Genomic DNA, 9,420 nt, shown 5'->3' with positions numbered 1-9,420 from the left:
CTTTGTCTGAGTCTGGTGCCTTCATTGTCCACTCTTGGCTGAGTGGAACCGGATACTTAACGAAGAATGACTTGTCATTCATTTTTCTGGCTTGTCGGCCATGGTCTTTGACTTGACCCCCTCCCCATAATGGTTCTGGGGTTCAGCCACAGCCTGCAGGCCCCAGTCAATACCAGCAGCAGAAATACAGAAAGTGGGTAGGGAGTTTATGGAAGAGCATGTGTATAGGAAGGTTAGTATTACTTATTTTCATATAACCTCAAAAATAGGAAGTAATATTTATGGTTTTATTTTACAGTTTGCTTGAAACCTGAATATATTACTTTTAAAATATTGCCTCCTTAAAAAAAAAAGGGCTTCAAATATTTAGTTTTGTATTAGGAGTCACAACTTGGACTTGATTGGAGGGCTGGCACAGCAGGGTCTCTTCCCTAAAGGGGAAGTTTGGGAGTGAAGGATGGGTGATATTTGGGAGGAGACCGGCTGTTCTCACCGCATGTCAGTGTTGGGGCACTGAGACGCACCCCACGCTTTTCCTAGGAGGACAGAGGCACTTCGGCGAGGTGTCTCATGTGCATGGCAAGCTTTAGGTTTTCTTCCCTGTGATTCGAGCATCTCTAAGGTGAGTTCTTTATGACAGGGCTGGTAAAATGACTTTTGTTCCCTTAGACTTGATGTCAGATTCCTATCCTAGGTTTTTGTTAGTATCTTTTATACAAAGCTGATCCCAAGAAACCCTAAGAGCAATGACTATTATTATTATCATTATTATTTGTGCATGTGTGTGTGGGATGAGCTGTATTGATGGTTTCTATAGAAAGACCTTTCTGGGTTTTTAGGGTGAAGACATAAATGTGTAGTCAAATGGTTTCCTCCTGGGAAAACTCAAGTTACTTAAAAATGTTTGTTATAACCGTCTGAGGGGTTTCAGGTGCACTGTGGGCCCACACCTCTGGACTGCTCCCTGCCTGGAGCTCCCTCCATTTCAGGAGGTGGTTGCAGATGCTGGGAAAGGGCCGCTGAGGTGCCAGAGGAGGAGCCAGAGTGGAGCTTCTGTAACTTCTCTGCAGTTGGCTGTAGTAAATGACTGCACTAAAGCAGGAGGAAGAAGTGACAGAGGGACATGCAAGGAACATGGTGTTTCCTATTTGTCTTCCCTTTCTTTACACAGCTGCCCCTAAGCTGGGGACAGGGCCTAGGAGGTAGGGTGCCGGTGGGGTCACCTCCTTGCCCCACCCGCTGCAGAATACCCCTCTTTTGGTGTCTTGTCACCGGATGTGTGCATTTTCTTGGGAGTGGGGGTGGGCAGTCCCTCCAGAGCTTTGAGTATTGAAAAGCAGGTGAGGCCTGTTCTCTATTGCAGGAGAAAGCTCCTACCTTTTTCACTTGTGCTGATGATAAACCAGTGTTTTTTCTCTTGCTTGAACTTTTATAAAGAAAGTACAGGAAGTTTTTGCTTTAACCCTAACCCTAATGATGTTGCCGTATTGTGTCCTTCCCTGCCTCACAGTGGCCTTACTGGTGGTGAGGAGCAAGGAAGGCATGAGTGAGAGAGTCTGGGGGCCAGGGACGGGCTAGGCTGTGTATGGAGGATGTGGCCATGTTATTTTGCAGTTGGCTCATTTTCGGTGCAGGCTTCGGAGAAAGAAGTCTTGTCAGCTCTGGGCGTGAGACTGGCACCCACCACTCCCCATGAGGCCGTGCATTGCCTCATGGGAGCCTTTGGGCACGTGTTAAGGTTGCAGGATGGCCCGTCTGCCTTGGTGATGGGGAGACTCCATTTTCCTTGGAATGACAGAAAGGGGGCCGTGGAGACGTGCAGAGAACCAAGGAAGCAGAGCTCCCACATGGGTTTTCGAAGCTTTTCCATAGAAAAGCAAGACTGTGCATGAACACACGCAGGACACGTCTTAGGGGAGCGACCTGGTGAGGGCTCTGGTTTTACTTACTGGGAATGGCAGGGTGGAGCGGACTGGTTCTTGGGCTGCCTGTTCTAGAGCTGTATTCTTGGAACAAAAGGGTGGGGGAGGGTAGGCTACTCTCCCGGGTCTGAGGAAACTCCAGCTCAGCCAGCGGAATGAGGAAGAGGGAACACTAGGGACGGCTCCTTTGTGCCCTTGGACACGGGGACCACTGTGAACCCAGGCCCTGTGTGCTGGGGAATGGTGCTGCTGTGGGTGGTGGTTGCAAGAGGGACCGCTGAACCAGGTATGCAGGCCGATTGAACACCTGTGAGGACAGTTTCACTGGTGGGTCATGTTAGCAGTTCAGCCCAGGAGGGAGTGTTTGTCTCCTTTGGAACGTGTGCTTTTAGAGGAACTGTTTCCCCAGGCCATGTTGAGGTTGTACCCTGTGCACAGGCAGGTTCTGACCTCTCCTCCCTCCTCCCCTCCCTCTTTCCCCCTCCTCCCCCTCCCCCTCCCCCCTCTTCTTCCTCCCTCTCTCCCTCTTCCTTAGGTGAAGGGTCCCTGCTTCTGTGGGAAGGGTGGAATCGAGACTATCGGCTTGTGAGGACTGCAGCCCCAAGGTGGGGGCAGAGCCTAAGCACAGGGGGGTAGGCAGGGCCAGGGGAATGCCTCACTAAGGTAGACATTTGCTTTTCATTTTGTTTTGTTTTGTTTTTAAAGATACTATTATTTATTAGAGAGTGTGTGAGCAAGAGCGCACAAGCAGGGGGAGTGTCAGGGAGAGGGAGAAGCAGACTCCTCACTGAGCAGGGAGCCCGATGTGGGGCTCAGTCCCAGGACCCTGGGATCATGACTTGAGCCGAAGGCAGACGCTTAACCGACTGAGCCTCCCAGGCGCCCCAACATTTGCTTTTCATTTTAAGAGGATTCTAGAGATTGAGGTTTTTTTTTTTTTTTTAAGTGTTAGAAGATTTTTATCTCCTTGAAGCAGCATGAATCATCTGTGGACCATGGCATTAAGAGAAAACAGCATAACCAAAGTGAAAAAGTTTAAGTGAAGTAAAAAGTTATGGTGGATTTTTAAAATTAAACATATATTCAGTAAAGTATTTTGTCTTCTCCTTAGAGAACTAGGGGAGGAAGGATGTGCGGTGACACTGCTCATCACAGTGGTCTGGGTTGTTTGGCATCTGAAGTAATGTAGGGATTCATCTTACGTAGGAAGCATGCTGCTTGGTGGGCTTCACAGAATCCGGAAAGAGCCTGTCCAAACTGACTCACCTTCGGGTTAAACCACTCTTTAGAATTGTGACAGGTGGCATGAGGGACTTCCTGGAGGTCCATTTCTCCTGACACATTTCCATTTCACAGACTTTCCTTTAAAAAAGACAAGTGAGACATTGCTGTGAAGGAGAGCTCATAGCATAGCCTTTTAAGAACACAGTCCTTCTCTTCTGCCTTGGGACGCAGTGGGGCCAGTTGGGGTGCAGGCACGCAGGAGGGGGACCGGGGAGAAGGGGTGCCGAGGGGGAGATGGCTTTGGGCACTTGGCTGTCCACCTCCAGGAGCCTAACATGGGACTTCAGGCTCTTTCTTTCTAGAAGAGGGCTATCCCTCCCTCCCACTCTCCCCATCTCCCCACCCTCCCTGGACCCCCCCGTCCACTTCCTCCCCATCCCCACCCTCCCTCACCTCCATCCATTTTCCCACCCTCTCACTCCCCCCACCATCCATCCTGGCATCCACCAACTCCCGCTCCTATCCATCCATCTTATCTTCACTGCTTGCTATATATCAGAATGAAAACTTGGGCCTGTCAGTGAACAGAGCACAAAAAAATCCAGAACATTTTCATCATCCGAGAAAGAAACCTTATACTGTCAGCAGTCACTCCCATTTTCTCCTGTCCCTAACCCCTGGCAGCTGATCATCTGTGTTCTGTCTCTGTAGACTTGCGTACTCTGGACTTTTCATGTAAGTGGAGTCTGTAGTATGTGGTCCTCTGTGACTGGTTTCTTTCACTTTTGCTGTGTTCAAGGTCTGTCTAGTTTTGTATGTATCTATATCCCCTTCCTTTTCATAGTCGGCTCACTGTTCAGAGTGTGCCAGACCACACTGCGTTTACCAACTGATGGACATTTGGATTATTGCCATTCTTTGCTATTATGAATAACCCTAGTATTTTCATAATATTGATATGAAGAAATATTTTCCCATTTTGTAGGTTGACTTTTTACTTTCTTGATAGTACCCTTTGAAGAAGCACACATATTTTTAGTTTTGATGAAAGTCTAGTTTATCTACTTTTTTTTTTTAAGATTTTATTTATTTATTTGACAGACAGAGACAGGGAACACAAGCAGGGGGAGTGGGAGAGGGAGAAGCAGGCTTCCCGCTGAGCAGGGAGCCCGATGCGGGGCTGGATCCCAGGACCCTGGGATCATGACCTGAGCCGAAGGCAGACGCTTAACGACTGAGCCACCCAGGCGCCGCTAAGCAAACTCTTGTACCCCATGTAGGGCTTGAACTCAACAGGCCCAACATCAAGGGCCGCATGTTCTACCAACACAGCCAGCCAGGCGCTCCCAGTTTATCTACTCTTTGTTCCTTATGTGAAAGTGCTATTTGATCAAACACTTAAAGGAGGGGTAAGGGAGTGAGTTCTGGCAAGAGAGAGAAGCCAGGGCCGAGGCCCTGAGGTGGGACCTGCCTGGTGTGCCTAAGGGGTCCTGAGTGGGCTGGGCTCGGCTCAGCTGTCAGACCAGGGTTGACAGGGTAACGGGTCCCCAGGCTTTGCTCTTGGAGTGGGGGTTTGAGCAGGGCAGCTGGAGTAAGGAGAAAGGTTCACAGGAACGAGGGAGACCGGTGGGCTGTGAGGAGCCAAAGCAAGGGATGCTGGGATTGAGGTTGGGTGGGCGGGCGTAGGTTCCTGTGTCCTTCACACCTTGTCTTCTCTGGCCACACTCTCACCATGCCCCCCCAGGGACCTTGCCTCTTGCTTCACCAAGAAGGTGGGGGTTGGGGCCATCAGGAACAAAGCATACCCCCCACCCCTCAGCCACATGTGCACTTGCCCACTCTGCCCCTTCCCTGCTGAGACTCAGCCCAAGGTGTCTTTGTGCTTGGTGCTGGAGCACATCTCTGTCCCCTGCAATCCTCCCCACCCCTTCTCCCCCCACACCTCACTTTTTCGCTCTCTTTGTTATGTGTCCATCAGCATACAAACTTATGAACCCCCATCATTAAAGATTTTGCTTACCCTACTTCCCCACCAGCCCCCATCCTGTATCTCTGCTCTTCTTGCACCAAACCCCTCCGAAGATTTGCCTGTGTCCATAGTGTGCACGTGCCCTCTCCTGCTGTCTCTCATGTCCTCCAGCCAGACATTGCACCCCCCACCCCCCAGTGTCTGATAGAACCCTTGTTGAGGCCCCCCCCCAGTCCTTCCTGCGCGGCCCCCTGCTGGCTTTCCCTATCCCCAGTCTTGGGGCTCTGAGTACTGCCCAGTATCTGCTAACAGCTTGCATGCTCACCACCCCTTCATGGACGTTCTCTCTCCACAGGGAAACCTCACAGCCTGTGACCTCTCCCTCCTTCCAGGTGCACCCGCCCCTTTTGACTGGTCTCTGCTTATTGACCATGTGCCCACACGGCTGGTGTGCTAGGAGGGCAGGCACAGTCCTGGGGCTGCTGGCCCAGCTCTTCCGCCTGTTTGCCTACCAGGGCCCAGGAAGGGGGCGTTATCCTTCCACCGCTTACTTGCTGCCATCTGCCTTCTGAGGGCTGCCTGTCTAGGGTACAGGCAGGGCACTCTGATGCTTCTTGGTGTGGGCAGGGCTGGGCTGTGGCGTGCACTGCAGCCAGGAGGCACCGGTGCTCCCGTGTTTTTCGGCCATCACCGCTGCCACATCTCTCGCAGACCCAGAGCTGCTGCATGGAGCCGAGTGAACTGGGCTGCTCACTCAGCCAGTAGCTCTTCCAGGGCCCACTGTGTATTTGCCGCAGTGGGACCCTTGAGTTTAAATAATGGGTTACTGAGGCTTTCCTGTCTGTAGTTACTTTGTTAGCACTTGTATACTTTACAGTTGAACATTAAAAAACTTCATACCAAGTTTAGGAAAGAAACGTTAATTATACCAGTAGTTTGAGTTGCTGGATTGACAGTTTTTTTTTTATTTTTTGTTTTTAAGTAGGGGGGTTTTTTGTTTGTTTTAAGATTTTATTTATTTACTTGAGAGAGGGAGCACGAGTCGGGGAGAGGAACAGAGGGAGAGGGAGAGAATCAGACTCCCTGCTAAACGAAGCCCAATGCGGGGCTCAATCCCAGGACCCTGGATCATGACCTGAGCCAAAGGCAGACTCTTAACTGACTGAGCCACCCAGGCGCCCCTGGATTGACAGTGGTTTTGTTATATTTTTTGGAATATAGTAAGTTTTTAAAAATGAGCATGTATTAATTTTACAGTAAATTCCTAGAAATCCTCATTTATCTGCAATTCAGTTCATGTGATTCATGCTCCTTATTTTTTTAAAAATTTAGTAAAAACATGAAGGGAGGGTGACCCTGAGTTTAGATAACACTCTGTCAGAACAGAGCTACCCCACAAACTTGTTATCGCTATAAAATAAGGGGCTGGGCCTCACCCCTCCTGTGCTCGGCTGCACTGGGTCCTTCTCTTTTCCCTTCTCCTTTACCAGCTCCTCAGCCCTGTCCTTCGCTCTGTCCCTTGTCCCTCCCACCAGCAAAGCTCCGTGAGCACCTACCGCACCCTAGACACCGTAGCCCGACCCCATGCTCCTCCAGGCCTGTGAGGTCAAACTGTTTTCATACTGATATTAAGACACTGGCCTTTCCCACTCTGGTCTGTCAGGGGTCAGGAGTGCGTACTTCTAGAGCATGTCTGCGTGATGCAGGACATGTGGGAATCCAGCTCTTAAGCCAGAAGAGAGATTTGCAAACTTGTAAAACAATGACAACACACTCTCTCTTTTTTGAAAATTACTTATAAAAATACTTTACATTAACATGTAATGTGTTATTTTTATTTATTTATTTATTTTTAAAGATTTTTAAAATTTATTTATTTGACAGAGATAGTGAGAGCAGGAACACAAGCAGGGGGAGCGGCAGGCAGAGGGAGAAGCAGGCTTCCCGCCGAGCAGGGAGCCCGATGTGGGGCTCGATCCCAGGACCCTGGGACCGTGACCTGAGCCGAAGGCAGACGCTTAACGACTGAGCCACCCAGGCGCCCCAGTGTGTTATTTTTTTAAATGAAGTGACAGTGATTTTAAGATTTTCTCAAATTTGATTTCTGACCTGGTAAATATGAACAGCCATGACCTGTAGGAGCAGAATCTTTTTGGGGTGCTCATTACTCTCTAGAATATAACATGGTCTTGGGACTGGAAGGTTTGAGAACTACTGTTTTATTGTAAACTGAAGGGCTTAGTAGTCCAGCAGTGAAAAAAACCCAACACTATTCTTGTTTCTCATAGAGATTACATTCTGATGGGGAATAAATTCTACACTATTGTGTCATATGCTTCAAAATACTCAACTCTTGGTTTACTTTTTTTACCATACTCAGTCTTTCTGTCAAAATAGGGATTTTGAATGAAATTCAGCTATAAATGTCTTTTTCTCATGTTGTTTCAATCCTGTTTCAGAGCAGTATTGTGGAAAGAATTTTTTTAAATCTCCAATATGATTAGGAATATGGTCTTTTTCCAAGAAGCATTCTGATTACACGGGAAATTTAATAATACATTTCTGTGGCTTTCTGCCTGTAGCCTGCACTTAATTCTTTTGACCACCAGATGGTGCCTTTGTTCTAATAAGCCAGAATGCTGTCTCCATTGGGGATTTTTCTAAGCATTTTTACAGGGACTGTGCATCGCAAAGGCCACATCTTCCTTTCAGGCCAGCACAGTCCCACTTTGTAGAATGATGTCCTTGAGAATGGAAGAACTCATTTCCCAGCAGATATTTATTTATTGAGCACCTGTTGTATATGTGCTCATACGGGGACATTCTTTGGTGACCTTCCTGGGGTTTAGAGTCTCCCACCTTTGTCTTCTACTTTTATATTCATGGTATTTCACCTAGGATCGTTGCTTGAGTTCCTCTTCTGCTCTGAAGAAAAGGACTAGGCTTCTTCCTTTTCTTGGTGTATAGACTCTGTTCCAGTAAGCCGCACTTTAATTGGCGGGAGGGCTGGAGCCAGTGTTGAGCTCGAGCTCTGAGGATGTGCCCAGAGGTCGTGATCAGTTATTGTCAGCCCTCGTCAGGCCAGTGCTCTGACATTGTGCTGAGAAGTTGGACATGAAGAGACTCAAAATTGAACTGGGTGGCTGCTCTGCCAAGGGCTGTGTGCTGGTGAGTTTCAGAACCTGCCCTCAGGGAGTCTGTATCAGAGATGGCCAGTTTTTCTCAGTATATTAAAAACTTTTTTCTCACATCAGAAAAATTTTAAGGCTGTTGTCATGGTAGTAATTGTGAAAAACATGTATTGATTGAGAGGGTAGAAAATGACAAAATTACTGTGAATATAGTAATACTGCTTACAGGAAAAAATAGCTTGTATATGTGGTAACATATTATTTATTTAGTCCACAGCCAGTACTGGGAGGGCCTGCAAATTTATGGGTCCTTTCTGGTGACTCCACTGTTCTCAGGAGCCTGCAGCTGAAGCCAGTGATCTAGGGTAGACCAATCTTTTGTCCTGGAATAGAGCACACAGTCTGACTCACCCAGCGGTCTGAGATGGGTGGTCACCAGTTAGAGCTGCTCTGTCTCCTCTCTCATGTACAGTGTGAGAGGAAACGGGTGATAGAGAGGGGTGGTGGCTAAGCACCGAGGAACAGCAGTACTTGCCGTTCGTTAGATGGGTACTCGATGAAAGCTGTACACCTGTAACCTGGGTAAACCCCAGGGCTTCGTGAGGACCCGTCTCTTCATGCAGCCATATATATATATTTTTAAAGGTTTTATTTATTTATTTGACAGAGAGAGACACAGCGAGAGAGGGAACACAAGCAGGGGGAGTGGGAGAGGGAGAAACAGGCTCCTCACTGAGCAGGGAGCCTGATGCGGGGCTCGATCCCAGGACCCCGGGATCATGACCTCAGCTGAAGGCAGACGCTTAATGACTGAGCCACCCAGGCACCCCTCATGCAGCCATATTTTAAGAAGCAAATTCTAGGAGCCAAAAGAAATTTTGGCTGGATTTACTAACATATATGAAGGAATGGTAAGATGGTAGAAATTAAAGCCCACCGTGGACTCTCTAGGCGCCCCTCCTCTCCCAGCCCTCCACACTGCGGTCCATCCAGCTCGCTCATGCCCAGCACAGGTACCACAGCACTCAGCTCACAGCTCTGGAGCTTCCTTTTGTGCTCTTTGTTCTTGTGTCCAGTCTTAAGGAGTAAGTTCAGATCACCGAGGGTGCTCATTGTGCATGACTTTGTGCAATCTTCCTGCTACTGCATGACTGGTCTCTTGATGTCAGAGGCC

General features: G+C 48.6%; 1 protein-coding gene across 2 annotated transcripts in view; it reads left to right on the top strand.

Annotated features, from left to right (window-relative positions):
- Positions 1–565: 565 nt before the first annotated feature.
- The window catches only part of EHMT1 (euchromatic histone lysine methyltransferase 1), a 106,261-nt gene continuing 97,406 nt past the window's right edge, over positions 566–9,420 (top strand). The window contains exon 1 of one of the 2 annotated variants that reach the window (XM_025864925.2): positions 566–622. The gene's annotated coding sequence lies outside the window, so the exon portion shown is untranslated. The remainder of the gene's footprint in view (positions 623–9,420) is intronic. The other variant, XM_073890019.1, reaches the window with a different exon arrangement.

This window comes from Callorhinus ursinus, unplaced genomic scaffold (assembly GCF_003265705.2).
Source record: "Callorhinus ursinus isolate GAN/ISIS: 27379988/994484 unplaced genomic scaffold, GSC_fseal_2.0 scaffold125, whole genome shotgun sequence".
In the NCBI taxonomy this organism is placed as follows: Eukaryota; Metazoa; Chordata; class Mammalia; order Carnivora; family Otariidae; genus Callorhinus; species Callorhinus ursinus.
This window is presented reverse-complemented; position numbering and strand designations above follow the sequence as displayed.